The 18,598-nt window shown below is 31.8% G+C and overlaps 1 long non-coding RNA gene across 1 annotated transcript; it reads left to right on the forward strand.

Annotated features, from left to right (window-relative positions):
- The first annotated feature begins 376 nt into the window (after positions 1-376).
- LOC126888781 (uncharacterized) lies at positions 377-2,181 on the forward strand. The gene is made up of 3 exons (XR_007699639.1): positions 377-660; positions 748-1,149; positions 1,860-2,181. It is a non-coding gene; the product is annotated as an uncharacterized LOC126888781 (long non-coding RNA).
- Positions 2,182-18,598: the final 16,417 nt, after the last annotated feature.

Consider the following 18,598-nt stretch of genomic DNA (forward strand, 5'->3'; position numbering starts at 1 on the left):
ATCTGCCATTTTGTAAAATATATCAGACTCAAAATTTTAATATTGATTATTTAATATGTGACTATTTTGCCCTATATTTATCTTATCGCCCCACGTTGGGCGCCAATTATTATATATTTTCATATATATACGTGTGGGTTAATTTATTATAGAAGTTATTTTTTTTTTTTTTATTTATTTATTTATTTATTTTATTATTATTTATTTAAAATTTTTATTATTAATTATATTATTTTATTTAATTATTTAATTTATTTATATTTTTATTATATTTTTTTATTATAGAATTATTTTTATTTATTATAATATTAATTTAATTATAGAATTTTTTAAATATACTGATTTAATAATTGATTTTAATATTTTAATTAAATTTTTATTAATATATTGGTTTAATAATAATTGATTTTAATATTGATTTTGCCCGGCGCCATCTATTAATCACTTACCTTACTAGCTCAGTTATAAAGTGAATTCTGCATGAGATCTCCTATCTGTGGAGGTGTGAGAAAAGATTTCTGAAATATCAACTAAACAAACGACACAAAAATACAGCTATATGAAATGGTTGATAAATAACAAAAGACAGTCGAATATTGTACACGAATTTGGAAATATATTGAAAATAAAGGCTTTGTTATGCAACATCAAAAATACAAGGTAATTATACAATAATATAGATCAGATCAATATGATATCAACTTGAAATATTTGCTGATCTATCTAACGTTAAATTATTTATTTTAGGTTATCTAGTCGAAAGTCTGAAGGAAGAAATACGATGCAATGAATTTAACTATATAAAAAAATAAAAGTATTTGACAAAAATTAAGTCGAAGATAACCCAAAATTATCTTGAATATTCAAAATTTGTTATACTAAAGCTAGAAAATGAAAAAACATTGACTTTCGATCATGATCAATTAAAAATATAAACTGTTCAGTACAACCTTTCACGATGTAATATGAAGATACACCAAACTGCTATGAAGTCTCTTCGGATCCAAGAAGAAACCAACTGCTTCTCTTTCACTGGAACAATGTTCTAAACATGGTAGATACCCGCATCGGAATACTTTTTCACTTTTCTTATAAAGTTGAGGGTCATTTTTGAAAATTTTTTCTTCACCATGAAGATTATTTATACAGGTTAGTAGAATAAAAGTTTTTAATTTAAAATTTTTACGATTTACCGCATTTTTCTCAAAAAATTGCGGAGCTCCTTATAAACAGGTGTTGCTTGTTCAAAAGCCTGCAGAAGTCTCTCTAAAATGGATTCCTTTTGGCTTGGCGTCCCTTCACAGCCAATGGAAATTAATTATTAATAACAATCCTTGCTATGAAAATTTGAATTCACCAATCAAAAAATTCCAATAAATTTGACATTTCATCAAAATAATAATTTTGATGAAAATTTTGGAAATATGAACCCAAATTGTGATTCTATCCTAATCTTTGGGTATAATCTAATCTGGGATTTGAATAGATTAAACTTTCTAGTTCATTTTGATATAATTTCCTTCTTGCTAGGTGCCCTTATTAAAGTTCTATTAGGGTTCATTTCAACGTCCGACACTTCATTTTTAGTTTCTTTATCACTTACACTCACATATTAAAATTCAAATATTTACACAATTACTACATACAAAGGATTGAAATAACTTTCAATTTACACAAAATAAATCAGCAATTGAATATGCATAAGCCATTTCCTCAAAATATCATTCTTATACGTTAATTTGACCTATAGTTTCGACACTTGTCAAAGCTATGATTCTATTGAACTATTTTCCACATTTTTCTTTAAAATTTATACTAATACTATTAATATTGAACTAACTATTGTTCTCAAATTTTAGATTAATGTCTATTTCAACATAATTTCACAAATCTATACATGCAGCTAAATGATGCAAGACGTATCACCTTAACGAAGTTCTTTTCGAAGTGACTTTTGGAAACATGGAACCTTTTGATGATTCTTACGAACAAATAAGGCTATTGTATGATACAAATAGAAGTAATTCTCTGGTAAAACTCAAAATTCAAATTATTATATATTTTATTTACTAATTTCTAATTTATATGTCATTGAAATATCATCTTTGATATAGGATTACCTATTTTGATTTCTTATGTAATTCTACCTTTATACACTTAAATAAAACCATCTTATAACTATTTAATTATTACTAAGTGCTCTCCTAACTTTAGTTCTTTTTATAATTCTCATTCTTCTCAACCTTCCACTCAACGATACCCCTCAAAAGTGGCAATAATAAAAAATTATCCATATACTTTGGGCTTTATTAAAATTACTAAATTATCTATTATTTTTAACTATTCTATGGTTTGAGTATCTTAAAAAATCATAATAACTATTTAAAATCATAATAACTATTAATTTTAAATTTATATATATATATAAATTTTATAGAAGTATTTAAATTTAAAATAAATGTAAAATCTATTTTAGGATGGAGAAAAAAGATTTATTTCGCGACCGTCATCGCGACCCTCATATTTTCGGCGAGATAAATTTTGTACGTATCTATATTATGTGTCTGTATACGTACATAAATTGTATAGAAATATTTAAATTTAAAATAAATGTAAAACCTATGGATGGAGAAAAAGGATTTATTTCGCGACCGTCATCTCTTCGGCGAAATAAATTTTGTACGTATATTTATTATATGTATGTATATATAAATTGTGTAGGAGTATTTAAATTTAAAATAAATGTAAAATCAACTTTGGAATGGGAAAAAAGGATTGATTTCGCGACCGTCATCGCTTTGTACGTATATTATTCTAATGTACCTACGTATAATAATAGTAATATTATTGAAGTGAAAATTTTTAGGGACGTTGTGCACTTTTTAGATGGGGAAAAAGTATTGAATTAGCGACCGTCATTGCTTCGACGAAATAAATTTTTGAAGTGAACACTTCTTTAAGGAAATTGTGTACTTTTTAGATGGGGAAAAGTATTGAAATAGCGACCATCATCGCTTCGGCGAAATAAATTTTTGAAGTGAAAAGTTCTTTAGGGACGTTGTGGCTATTTAGATGGGGAAAAAGGAATTAAATTAGCGACCGTCATTGCTTCGACGAAATAAATTTTTGAAGTGAAAACTTCTTTAGGGACCTTGTGCACTTTTTAGATGCGGAAAAGTATTGAATTAGCGACCGTCATGTCTTCGACGACAATAAATTGTTGAAGTGAAAACTTCTTTAGGGACGTTTTGCCTTTTTAGATTGAGAAAAAGTATTGAATCAGCGACCGTCATTGCTTCGACGAAAATAAATTTTTGATGTGAAAACTTCTTTAAGGACGTTGTACCCTTTTTAGATGGGGAAAAAGTATTGAATTACAATTAGCGACCGTCATCGCGACTTTCATTGCTTCGACGAAATAATTTTTGAAGTGAAAACTTCTTTAGGGATGTTGTGACCTTTTTAGATGGGGAAAAAGTATTGAATTAGCGACCGTCATCGCTTCGGCAAAATAATTTTTAGAAGTGAAGTGAAAACTTCTTTAGAGACCTTTTGCACTTTTTCGATGGGGAAAAAGCATTAAATTAGCGACCGTCATTGCTTCAACGAAATAAATTTTTGAAGTGAAACCTTCTTTAGGGACGTTGTGCCCTTTTTAGATGGATAAAAGTATTGAATTAGCGACCGTCATCGCGACTGTCATTTCTTCGACGAAATAAATTTTTGAAGCGAAACTTTTTTAGGGACGTTATACACTTTTTAGATGGGGAAAAATGTTGAATTAGCGACCGTCATCGCTTCGGCGAAATAAATTTTTGAAATGAAAATGTCTTGAGGAACGTTGTGCACTTTTTGGATGGGGAAGGAGTATTAAATTAGCGAGTTCCGTCAGTTTGCGACCGTCATCACGTTGCCGAACTAAATTTCGTACGTGTATATATTATGTGTATGTACATGATACTAAAAATAACCAGATAGTATCTTCCCGTAGCCCAAATACGTCCGAGTTCGCGCATGATGACGTAACTGGAGACCAATTTGAATTTGAATTCTTGTTAAAGTTAAATGGGATTTGTATTCATTCTGTCATGAAATTACAATTAGCAAAATTAGATTAAACGACTTTTTTGTGTTATTTGTTTATAAAAGACATCTCACTTATACAAAGATAAAATATAAAATACACATATCTTACAACCGCGAACGATTCAAACTAATCGGACGTTACGAACCATTACGAACGTGCCGGTCTCCAGTTGTGTCACGACTCCCCCTCCCTTCAGGATGCGCAATATATTATCTTCTTATTTATAGTATCATGTGTATGTATACATAAGTAGCATAGAACGTACGAAACGCGTATATAATATAGATATAGCACTTCTTTTTGGATGGGGAAAAAGCATTGAGCTCGTAAATTATATACTATAAGAAGTTTTCACCTCTGTCGGCACTCCCATGAGTGCTTTAAATTTTTTTATTTCTAAACTACAATTTTAAAGATGACTGAACTCGACAAGACCAAGAATAATAATGAATCTAACAATACCATTAAAATAAAACTAGTAAAGAGAACTTGATGAAAACTGTAGAGTCAGCTGCTGGTGTTGACTTGGATTGTGCCAGGTCTGGACTTTCGTACCATGTAACTCCTCCGTCCTTAAGAGGAAAAAATAACGGAGGTATTTTTGGATTCCAAATTTTGGGGACATCTTTCTTCCAATGGGATTTCGTCAGGAACCTTCTTATTTTTGTAATATTTTCGGCATCTAGTAATGATATAAATTATAACGATTAGTATTAATATAGTTAGGATGACTGAACCAGTGCTAATAATGGGTGTAGTTGGAAAGCCAATTTCTTCTACAGGTGAAAGATTTCTGGTGATTCTGTTAATTTCGTATAGTCCTTCCATATCGATATTGCTTAAATTGGTTACTTTATAATTTACCTTTTCAGTCGAAAAATGTTCTAATTTTGGTAATATAATGATTTTTCCTTAACATTAACACTCACAAAAAAGGTAGTGAACAAGATTCGCATTACTCAAAGGGCTATGGAGCGCCAGATGTTGGGTGTCTCCCTGAGGGACCGAATCCCAAACGAAGAAATACGTCGTAGAACAAAAACAGCGGACGCCGTCGAAAGAATCGCGTCGCTTAAGTGGAATTGGGCAGGACACGTCGCCAGATTGTCAGACAACCGATGGACAAAACGTATTGTCGAGTGGAGGCCACGAGAAGAAGCACTACGGAGCAGAGGACGACCACCAACCAGATGGGCTGACGATCTGAAACATATTGTCGGCAACTGGATGCAAGCCGCACAAAACAGAGAAAGATGGAAAGAGCTGAGGGAGACCTATGTCCAGCAGTGGACGCGTACGGGTTGATGATGATGATGATGATGAATGATTTTTCCAGATTGGATACGTGGGTTGTTTGAAAATTTTAAGGTTCCAATCTCTATTTCACATTTTGGTGGGATTCCTATTAACGAAGGTTCTTTTATTTCCAAAAACGAATTGGACACACATTTTGAGATAAATTTGACAGTACTGGACGGAATTATCAAGATTTGGTTATCCATAACGTATTCAATAATGGGTTCTTGTAGATTTATTTCAGTGGCGTAGCATTTCTCTGGATTACTTCCATCAATCAATTTATAGGTGCAGGTATCTATTTGGGTGTAGTCCTGTTGACAGTAGTATCTGGTTTCGAGGATGGGACATTCTTCTTTTATCGATAGTGATTTTTCTCCTTTTGCCAAGTAGGGATATAAAGGAATATATGTTTGATGATTTTGTATTACGGGGTAAACATGGAAAAAGTCGTAATTTTCTGATTTGAATATAGGAACATGGATAGCGAATATAAGCTTGGATTCATAAAAGGTTACTTGGGTACTGAGAAAGAGATAGTATGTTAGCACATTGTTAAATTTTACGATTTGTTCTTCTTTGTATATATGTGATAAATATGACATCATTTCTGAGATTTCTTGGGTAGATATTATTGAATTGTGAAGAGTATTTAATTTAGAGAAAACGATCGAATTTTCAATATTGTCAATAAATGTTATTAAATTTTGGCAATCGAGATTAATTTGGTAAAGGATACTTTGATAAGTTATGTAGTTATCCAAAGTAATTATTTTGGTTTCTAATGAATATTTAAATTTTTCAATATTGTCTTGCAATTTTTGTTGATTTTGCCACAAGGTTGATAAAGACTGATTATAATGATTAACAAGCTTTTTGTGCAAAGTTGACTGAAGGTTAAGTTCATGAATTACATTTTTCTGATTTAATTGTAAAATATTGATTGCTTTATCGTATCGTTCTCCATCGTCGGCATCTAAAGTTCCAAAAGCCCATTTATTAATTTTGCCTATTCCATATATTAAACCTCTTTTAGAGCTAATATGTGGATTTAAATTTTCAAATTTTCTTTCAAGAATTTTTATTAATAATTCGGTTCTTTTTGTCATTTGTTCAGCTAAGTTATGAAAAGATATAGAGTTAGAAGCATTACTTACTATTAAACTATTCTTAAGGCTATAAAAATGTTTAGTTAAACTAGTTATCTGTTTAGTTACTTCTCTTAAATCTAGATAGTGTATAAAAGTATGCTTAGTGTAAATAATTTTACAGGGTCCTAATAATATGGGTAACAAAGGGTTCGATATAGGAGTAATTTTTACATCTTCTCCTTCACATCTATGTTGGAGTGCCAGAAATATCAGGAGCAAACACGTTGTCCGGATTTTCATTTTCCTGAAAAGATATTTTTGGTTTTATTTTGGGTTTTCTGATTATATTTTTATGGTAATTTCCTTTATTAGTTTGTAATATAAGACCTGAATCTTGAACAATTTGCGTCTTTTTAAATTTGGGTGCCTTTTTATCGCGCAATTTTGTTTTGACGTATGCAACGTCTTGGTTAGAAAAATCTGGAGGGTCATTTCGATTTTCATTTAATTTATTAATTATTTTTTCTTTTGTTTCTTCGTTTCTAGTTTTTATTATTTCATATAACTGTTTACTTGCTTTTTTATGATTTTGTACATAGTAAGATAATATAAGGTTATCGTCCAAGTCAAAAGGATCTGGACTATTAACATTTCCTTTTATGATTTCAAATGGGGTAAATTTAGTGATGGAATGAATTGAATTATTATAACTTAGAATAGCATGTTTTATTAATTGATTAGGGGTTAATTCTTTATTTTCCTATCTAAGACAGCGAAAGCATTCTATTAATGTAGAATGAAACCTTTCTACGGGAGAGTTGGAATTACTATTTTTAGAAGTTGTGAAATGTAGTTCTATATGGTGAAATTTACAAAAATCTTTAAGGTCATTATTTTTGAATTCTGTGACAATCGGCGGTAATTTTATATGGTAAACCATGGTGGCTTACAAAGAGAAGTAAATTTTCCACTACAGAGGTGCCATTGACACTAGGTAAAGGGTATGCTTGGGCATACCTCGAAAATGAATCTATAATCGTTAAATATGATTGATTAGAAATTTTAAAGACATCTACATGAATATGTTCAAAGGGTGTTGATGCACTGGGAGTTAAACTAAATTTTATAATTGGAGGATTTCTATCGTATTTATTTTTAAGACAGGTTTCGCAATTATTTATAAATTGTTCGATATCTTCTGCCATTTTTGGCCAATAGTAACGTGATCCTAAAGACATTTTTACTTCATTTATACCACGATGCCCTTTTTTGTGTATATGATAATATTCTAATTTTTCTTTTTGTTCCTATTTATTATGTCAGTTAAAAATTTTGTGGAATGTACAAATTTAAAAGCAGAATTTTTAAAATAATTCTGAACTATTACTACAAATGTTTCTGGTAAAATATTTTCTCTAAAATACAATGCATAAATCTTTTTGGGGTCTATATATTCTTTTACAAATTTAAAAATACTTTCTTCAATATTTCTTTGGGGTAAAGTAACATAAAATCTATTATTATCAAATATTTTTTCATTTTTGCATTTTATTTTATTTATTTCTCCACCTGTTAATATAATTTGATTTTTATAAGTATTTAAAGCTCTTTCGGTTATGGGTATACCTAGAATTGGATTTTCTAAAGAAGTATGACACGTTTCTAAATCTGAGTCTTCTGTTTCTGGATTTTCGAAAGGGGGTCGAACTTGTATGTCCGAAATAATATTTATTTTATTTGTTGATCCATCATTTAGTAAGGAGTCAAGGTCTCCTTCTGAAAGATCGTCTAAGTTGCGTAGTTCCATTATCTATTATTTCATTTATGTCGCCTATATTAACATCCATCGATTCCGTCTCGATAGCATTCAAGTCGGAATCTATTTTAATTCTAGAAAGTGCGTCGGCTACTTTTATTTTTCCTTTTAAATATTGAATATTATAATCAAATTCTTCGAGCTTAAGTCTCCACCTTACTAAGCGAGAGTTTGGCTCTTTAAGTGAGAACAACCACTGAAGGGGTTTATGATCAGTTAAAATGTGGAATCTGCGACCGAAGAGATAAGGTCGAAAATATTTGCAACCATATACAATCGCTAATAACTCTTTTTCTATGGTTGAATAATTAATTTCGGCTGAATTCAAAGTACGTGAGGCGTAACATATAGGATGGTTATCTTGCATTAGAACAGAGCCTATTGCGAAATTAGAGGTATCTGTTATTAATTGAAAAGTTTTATTAAAGTCAGGATAAGCTAAAATAAGTTCTGAAGTTAAAAGATTTTTACAAATATTAAAACAGTCTAAGAATTCTTTATTGTGGATAACTTTCTGATCCTTTTTCAAACACATGGTCATAGGTTTAGTTATAGCTGCAAAGTTTTTAAAAAATTTTCTATAGTATCCTAACAAACCTAAAAATGATTTTATTTCTTTCTGCGTACGAGGGATAGGAAAATTTTTAATAGCTTTAATCTTTTTTGGATTAGGCTTAACTCCATCTGGGGTCACTATATGCCCTAAAAATTCAACTTTCTTTCTAAGGAATTCGCATTTATCAATTTGTATTTTTAATTGTGCATCTTTTAGTTTTGCAAACACTAATTTTAAATTTTGAATGTGCTCTTGGAGACTTGCGCTAAAAATAATTATATCGTCCATATATACCATACAGATTTTATTTTGTAAATCCTTTAATATTTCATCCATTACCCTTTGGAAGGTGGATGGTACGTTTTTTAAGCCAAAAGGCATTCTTAAGAATTCGTAGTGTCCATTATTAACGCTGAATGCTGTTTTTTCTATGGAGCAGGGGCTGATCTCGATTTGATGAAAACCGCTAGCTAAATCAAGAGTAGTAAAATATTGTGCTCGTCCTAATTTGTCCAATATTTCGGTAATATTGGGTATCGGATATCGATCACTAATGGTTTTATCGTTAAGTTTCCTATAATCTATATCGCGCCGAAATTTTTGTTGATTGGAAGAATCGAGTTTCTTCTTTACGATCCAAAGTGGCGATCCCCAAGGACTGCTGCTGGGTCTAATAATCCCGTCGTCTAACATTTTGTCAATTTGCATATTAATTTCTTCCATGTGGACATAAGGATATCTGTACGACTTTACATGTACAAGTTCCTCGTCGGTTGTTTTAATAACATGTTTTACTTTTGACGTAAATGTAAGTGGGTCACCGGGTTTCAAAAATATATCTTTATATTGAGAGCATAATTTAATAATTTCGGATTTTTCTTCCGCGTTCATATGATCCGTTCTAACAAGATTTTGTATTTGCATTTTATCTATTTTATGTTTATTTTGTCTATTAGATAATTCAAATTTATAACATTGATAAACATTAGAATTATATGGATAAGCGTATAGGGGTTTTAATAAAGTTATAGATAAATTTTTATTTGTTTCATTGACAAATTCTACTAAAGCTAAACCATTATTTGCTACAGTTAGCATTTCTGGTACATACATATCACCTAAAATTATCTTATCAATTAATATTTCACCGTTTGGTACGGTCACAGGGACTTCCTTTAAAATCTTTTCATAAGGTCCAACAGATATTTCAAACTTTATGTCTGATGGTTTTCTAAATTTAATAGGGATTATTGCGTTAGTGCTAACAAGACATTTATTATTAAGGTCAATATTAAACCTCATTGATAATAGGTCATTTATACCGACGACGCCGCCGAAAAATTCGTGGAAGTCGTATAATATGAAATTTAAGATATTGTCGCGGTTAAATTCTTGAAACGCTGGTATCGCAGCTTGGTATTTGATATTTTTCGTACCGAGAGACGTGGAAATTGAAACGTTGGAAAGAAATATACAATCTGAATAAAATTGTTCAGCAATACTTGGTTTTAAGATTGACTTAGTACTATCGGTATCTACCAATAATTTTAATGGAGGATTAGAAATAGTAATATAAGGTAAAGGGTTATTCCCTAACAACACAAAACATTCCAGGAATGTACTATCAAAGTTCTATTAATGTTTGAATGTACTGGACATTCAAGGAACATTCGGTGAATATCTGATTAAGTTATTCGTGGAATGTTACCACAAGACATTCTATGAACACACTACCAATGTCCTATATTTTAAGAGGGGCCATTTACTATTCAATTTGCATTCATTTTCAAATTTGCTGCGCGTGTATATGTATTTAGGCAATCCAAACCACGTGACTTCTGGTTCTGGTTGGCATGGCATACAGGTTACAGAGGTTATGTTTGTAATATCATTTCATTTCATCATTTCACTGTTTATCGTCATATTTTGGATTCATTTGGATTTCGTTTGCTGTATTTTGTGAACTTTATAAACTTTACCACACTGCAAAGTGATTATTTAAGGAAATTATTATTGGAGACACCAGATGTTTGGAGAAAGGTATTTTGAGATAGATAATTGGGGATTTAGATCCATATACAATTCAGTCAGAATTGGATTTTACCATAAAGTGCATTCCACCAAATTACTATTATAGATGAAAGCATACAAAAGCCTTCAGGCACATAAATATTTTACAGCTGGATTTGTTTTTAAAGTTGGAGTAAAGTTGGAAGTCACAAGCAACAACTTCGTAAGTACCTACCTACACCTACAAGAATATTGAGGAAATCCAGCTCCTGGATACTACTGGGCAAACTAGAAGATTGAAGAGGACAAAGCCTTAGTTTGAGTAATAGTGAAAAGCAGAGCATAATGCTTGTGTGCATGTGTATGTTAGAATAGTGCGGTTAGAAAAGCAGAGCATAGTGCTTGTGTGCCTGTTAGATTAGATAAGAGACGCTATGGGTAAGCTCTTCATTTTAAGGAACAGTAGTAATTTAAGGTTAAATTAAAATTGCTCATTGGTCAGAGTTATGACCAGATTGTAATTCTAATGAACAATTCAATACAATGAATCGTCATCGTAGTGATGATTATGGAAAAAAATATATGACAAGATTTTGTGCAATAAAAATGTTTATATTTATCAAGGATGTATTATTTGATATGGCTACATATACAGTCGGAAAAATGAAAGAATACCCATGAATGAACATATAAAACACGCTGTATTTTCCTGTCACCGTGTCACAAAGAAAATTGTCCAGTGCAAGTAACAATAATTATGACATGTACTTGTGCTGACCAGTTTTTTGTGTGACACGGTGATAGGAAAATACAGCGTGTTTTATATGTTCGTTCATGGGTATTCTTTCATTTTTCCTACTGTACTTCTGGCATATCGTCGGTGATGTGACAATACCTCCTATCTGCTTTTTCATGAATTTTGTAGGAGATGAAAAACTTGTTTGGGCCACCTCGTGTTTTCATATATTTTTTGATTTGTTTTGTAGTAAATTCAACTATCTATTTACTACAAAACAAGTCAAAACTTACGTATGAAAACAGGAGGTGACCGTAAAAAATGTTTTTCGTCTCCTGCAAAACTCATGGAAAAACATATAGGAGGTATTGTCACATAACTGACGATATATTTCAGAGAATGTCTAAAAAATATACTTTGAATGTCCTAAGAACATTCATGGAATGTTTCAACAAGACATTCAGTCTAAACAATATACTGTGAATGTTCAAAGAACATTCGTAGACATTCATGGAATGTTCCAACAAGACATTCAAGGAATGTTTAAAATGCTGACACAGCACTTTCCTGGGACTTTCCAGGGACGTTCGTGTGCTTTTGGGGACATTCCAGGAATGTTTTCAATGCCCTGTGTGTACCTTCTAGGAACATTCCTGGAATGTTTTGTGTTATTAGGGTTAGAGGTTAAATTCAATTCGATTTGGTTTTCTGAGGGGGTTTCCTTAAAATTCTGAGGAAAATAATCTAAATCTACTTGCTCACTGAAATGGATATCTGCGTCGACGTCGCTATGCGTCTGTTCGCATTCCTGTCCATCGTAATCATTATTATATAATTCTTCAGCTATTATATTTGGCTTTTGCCCATTATTTTGAAAATAGTTTCTCCTAAAATTATTTGTTCTTCTATTGAACGTTGAAGGGAATCTAGAATTTGTAGACATATTCATCGGTTCCGGCTTTGGAAGGCGATGCTGGGGAATTTGATTTGGTCTGAAAATATTTGTATTTCGGGAAGGTCCGAAGACTTCTGAGTTCGTTGGGAGATTTTTTTGGGGTAACTGTTGAGGTTGTACGTTAATAGGTTGGCGAGGCCATGGGGGATTTTGAAAATAATTATTATTTGTATTAAAGTTTGGATTTGGGGGAATAGAAGAATTTGGTTGAAAATATTGATTGTTCATAGGATTATAAAATTGCCTGTTTGGATTAGGGAAATTATGCTTACTGAAATTGTTTTTATTTTGGTGTGATTTATTGTCATTAATATCGGAATAGAGTTTTTCGAAGTTCTCGAATTCATTTACATAAGCTATGGCGTGTTCTAAAGAAGCTGGTTCTTTTAAATGCATATTATTTCTTAATGTGCCGGTACAACCCGCGATAAAAGTATTTAGTGCTGTATTTTCGCAAAATTGTATAAAAACAACTTTTTGATTTGCATCAAGGTTTGTATCATTGCTAATTCTTTGTACTATACTACTTCTCAATAATTGTAATCTATTTCCAAATTCTATTAAATTTTCATTTCTTTGTGGCCTAGTTCTAGTGAGTTCTTGTGTTAAACATTCTAAATTACGTTTATCAGAAAAACATTGTATAAGCGCGGCTGTTAAAAGTGTCCAATCATTTAATTCTACCCTATTTCCTACCATAAGCTCAGCTTTTTCTACAAGTTTATTTTGAATACATTCAAAAATATGATTATTTAATTCTTGGTCATTATATGCTCTATATGTAATAACTAAATTATCGCAAAGAGAAATAAATTTGTTTAAGGTATTAGTATCGCCATCATAAGGTCTAATATTTGAAATTTTTGACTTAAATAATTCCCAATTAATAGGACGACGTTCGAACGTCGGCGTCGCTTGATTAGCTTGAACAGCTTGATTAGTTGCCATTTTAATATATATATATATATATATATATATATATATATATATATATATATATATATATATATATATATATATATATATATATATATATATATATATATATATATATATATATATATATATATTATCTTTATTCTTTTTACTTTTAAAGCTAACTTTTAAATTCTTAAGATATTCTACCAAGGAATCTTCATCAATCATAAAAAATTAAAATATCGTTTCATAAACAATGTCTTAACAAAACTATCTTCCGAATTTATGAAAAATAAATAAGGAAGGCAAGAAGGAAACTTGGCACTCACCTCGATAGTCTTTGCCAAATACTTCTCCAAATTCGTCCACCCAAATGAAGGTCTGCTGTCACTGAAGGGCTGCTTTCCACAAAACAGAATGTTCGTTTGGATTTGCACTTAAGGTGTTAAAACGGCAAAGTCCCGAAAAGTTCTGTTTCCGAAAAATACGAAATTCACAGTTTCGCGACTAGCACAAATCCTACTGACTGCGCCAATTTTGGATTTCGAAAAATGAAATCGGTTTTTAAAAAATATTTTTATTTCTAAACTACAATTTTAAATATGACTGAACTCGACAAGACCAAGAATAATAATGAATCTAACAATACCATTAAAATAAAACTAGTAAAGAGAACTTGATCAAAACTGTAGAGTCAGCTTCAGGTGTTGGCTTGGATTGTGTCAGGTCTGGACTTTCGTACCATGTAACTAGCGCGCGCTTTTTTGGCTTGGCTTGGCGTCACTTCCACGAAACACAATGCTTTTAAATGAACTAATCTTATTATTATTAATTGAACTGTAGATCTGGTTTATTACGAAGGACCAATATTGTAGCTGACGCTTGAAGTGTTCTGTATAATATGCTGAATAATTATTGAAAAACACTATAAATGCTATGTATTTATTGCTATTTGATAGTGACAAAATTGTATGTTGTGTACTACTCTGAAGTCGAATGAGTACTGTCGTCTTTCCCCTCAGTCGAGGTGATGGTCGCACGCATCCACGATGCGCTCTGACTCAAATTAAAATTGGGGGCGAGTGGCACGTACAGCTAACATGCCAGCTGATCTCTTGACAAAAAGCTTGAGTTCTGTGAAACATATATAATAAGTTTTGAAAGAGATTGGTTTAGTTAAAATAGTGTAAGAAACATTTGATAAATGTTATTTTCTTAATTTGTTTATCTAGTCAAATCTAGTGGGATTGTTGGAATAGATAAATAAATTAAATATTTTTATAGCAGTGACATCTACTGGCCGCTTTACTAGTTACCGTATTGTGTGTTGCGTTCAACGTTTGTTTCAACAAGTAGTTCATAAAATACAGCCATTGAGTTAACAACGTTTTATTTGTTCCTTAAATCTCCCATTTTTGTTCCTCAACTCTACAATTTACGAACATGTTTGGCATTGTGGCTATTTTGCAAGGACAGGGAGTAAGTAATCTTAACCACACTTTTCAATCTTTAACAGTCAATATTTCACCCTTTTTCAATTTTATTAAAAGGGATTACTTGCTTTTAGGTTCACTGATGATGGACTGATAATTCTGAAAACGTTTTGAACGTAATCCTTTTGTTTTTTTTTAATTTTAATTTTGTATTAAAATATACCAACTACATCAGGCAGTATTTTACTTCACGTTAAGTCATTTAACTATGTAGATGGTATACAGTCAACTTCCGGGAATTATCCCGTTTTATTTAGTTAATAAAGTGTTTGAAAGATACAAGTTTTTAAGCAGAAATCAAAAAGAGGGCGAGTCTTTTGAGCATTACCTCACTGAATAAAACACCTGGTGAAATCTTGTAATTTTAATGTAACAGATCCAGATGAAACAGCTGAGGAGAAAGCTCTAAGAGACAGAATTGTTATGGGTATTCGTGATACAGTCACAAGAGAAGCTCTACTAAGAATAGACAAGCTAAATTAAAAAAAAGCCTTAGAAATTTGCCGTGCAAGTGAAATCAGTAAGAACCAGAACAAAACGTTTGCAGAAGAGAGCATCGCAGAAATTAATGCTAAGAGGTTCCCAAGGATAAACATAAACATACATCGCATACAAGCAGAAAACAGCAAGATAAATTTAAATGTAGGCGCTGTCAAACAATGCATGGGCCAAGAAAGTGTCCAGCGTTTGGAAAATCCTGTTCACGGTGTGGAATCTTGAACCACTTTGCAGTTGCTTGTAGAGTAAGAAATGTAGAAAATGTGGACAAGCAAGAAAACTCTGACCGTGATAGTAATAATAGTTTTAGTTTAGTGATAAATGTTTAATTCTAGGTTAATGTTTCAGATCAGTCACGGGACCTTTGGGACGTGATTGTTGAAGTAGAAAATTCCAAATTCCTAAAGCTACACACAGGGGCTGACAATTCAGTAATCCGAAGCAAAATTTGTAAAAGGATTGACAAGCAGTTTAAGGTAAGTAAAAATAGTCAAAAGTCAAAAAACTCATTTATTGTAAAGGGACTCAGGCAAAAACTGTGATGGACTGATAATTCCGAAAACGTTTTGAACGTAATCCTTTTGGTTTTTTTTTTTAATTTTAATTTTGTATTAAAATATTATACCAACTACACCAGGGAGTATTTTACTTCACGTTAAGTCATTTAACTATGTAGATGGTATACAGCCAACTTCCGGGAATTATCCCGTTTTATTTAGTTAATAAAGTGTTTGAAAGATACAAGTTTTTAAGCAGAAATCAAAAAGAGGGCGAGTCTTTTGAGCATTATCTCACTGAATAAAACACCTGGTGAAATCTTGTAATTTTAATGTAACAGATCCAGATGAAACAGCTGAGGAGAAAGCTCTAAGAGACAGAATTGTTATGGGTATTCGTGATACAGTCACAAGAGAAGCTCTACTAAGAATAGACAAGCTAAAGTAAAATAAAGCCTTAGAAATTTGCCGTGCAAGTGAAATCAGTAAGAACCAGAACAAAACGTTTGCAGAAGAGAGCATCGCAGAAATTAATGCTAAGAGGTTCCCCAAGGATAAACATAAACATACATCGCATTAAATGTAGGCGCTGTCAAACAATGCATGGGCCATGAAAGTGTCCAGCGTTTGGAAAATCATGTTCACGGTGTGGAATCTTGAACCATTTTGCAGTTGCTTGTAGAGTAAGAAATGTAGAAAATGTGGACAACCAAGAGAACTCTTACCGTGATAGTGATAATAGTTTTAGTTTAGTGATAAATGTTTAATTCTAGGTTAATATTTCAGATCAGTCACAGGACCTTTGGGACGTGATTGTTGAAGTAGAGAATTCCAAATTCCTAAAGCTACACACAGGGGCTGACAATTCAGTAATCCGAAGCAAAATTTGTAAAAGGATTGACAAGCAGTTTAAGGTATGTAAAAATAGTCAAAAGTCAAAAAACTCATTTATTGTAAAGGGTTTTGAAGGAACTCAGGCAAAAACTGTTGGTATTTTAAGTCTTCATTGTAGAACAAAAATATATATGAAAACTTTGTAATTGTTGAAGGGGCTAACATAATTTTACTATGTGGGCAGGCTTGTGTTGATCTCGGTCTTTTAAAGCGAATAAACAGGTTAAAATATTAAAACATGTAACCACAATGTTGAGAGAGATCAATTCATAGCAGAGCATCATGAAATCTTTTCTGGCTATGGAAGATTTGAAGAGAACTTTAACATAACTACTACAAAAAATTTCGAAGCAGTCAGGTACCCACATACAAAGGTTCCATTTGCCATAAAAGATGCTCTGAAAAACGAGCTTGAGAAGCTAGTGCATAGGAAAGCTGTAGTAAAAGTTGATGCGATAGACACTCGTGCAGCGGTGCCAGCATAAACCGTATAGTAAAATTGGGAATATGTCTAGATCCACAAAACCTTAATGGTCAAATTGTACGAAAACCAAAACCAGTCAAGACAATTGAAGAAGTTTGCTCCAATATGATCGGAAAAACACATTCACTGTATTTGATTTGGCTGAAGGGTACCACCACTTAGAATTAGATGAGAACTCCTCTTGAAAGTGTAGTTTTACTACACCTTTTGGTATCTACAGATGTGTGGTTCTGCCTTATGGACTTTCAAACTCCCAAGATTTATTTTAGGAACAAGTTAAAAGAAATTTTGGAGACTCAGAAAATGTTCAGATCTTACATGACGACATGATAGTAGTTGGCCGAAATAAAGAGGAACATACAGCAGTTGCACAAGTGATAAAAAAGCCAAAGAAACCGGTGCCAAATTCTATAAAGAAAAATTTTAATACTGCCAGAGGAATGGAAAGGTGTGGAAATAGACCCGATAGAGTTGAATTTATTTGTAAATTGGAAAAACCAAAAGACAAAACTGAACTTCAAAGAATAATAATTGGAAGCTTTATTTATGTTAGAAAATACATCTCGAACATGGTAGAGAATATTAAACCTCTATGTGAACTTTTAAAATCTGATGTAGAACTTAAATGGCTCCCATTACAACAAAGGTGTTTTGAACACTTAAAAGAAATAATTACTAATTCTCCTGCATTAACTCCATTTGACCCAAAGAGGAATATTATACTAAAATGTGATGTCTCCAAGAATGGCTTAGGTTGTTGTATGTTCCAAGAACATATGAATAAAATTTTAAAACTGGTAGCTTGTGCTTCTCGAAATATGAATGATCAGGAAGTGTGAACTACAGCCAAACAGAGAAATAACTTTTATCAATTCATTATGGCACCCAAAAGTTTCATGATTTCATTAAATCTATTGTTGATGTACAGACAGACCATAAACCAATTATATATATTATGGCAAAACCTATTTTGTGAAATTGGATCTGTGAGATTACAACGATTAAAGATGAAACTTCTGAAGTATTCCTTAAATACATTATATGTTTCAGGTAAAAATATCCATTTCGCAGACATGTTATCACGTGCTAGTTTAAAAGTGCACGAAAACGACCCTGAAGTTATTGAAATGGTACATTCTGTGGGCAAACATCTACCAATGTTGAGAAACGACCTGAATTAAGATCATTCAAGAGTAAGGATGAAACACTTTCAAACATTTCCGACTACTACTTCAATGGATGGCCAAAAGAAAATATGCTACCAACA

The sequence above is a fragment of the Diabrotica virgifera genome, chromosome 7, assembly GCF_917563875.1.
Source record: "Diabrotica virgifera virgifera chromosome 7, PGI_DIABVI_V3a".
In the NCBI taxonomy this organism is placed as follows: Eukaryota; Metazoa; Arthropoda; class Insecta; order Coleoptera; family Chrysomelidae; genus Diabrotica; species Diabrotica virgifera.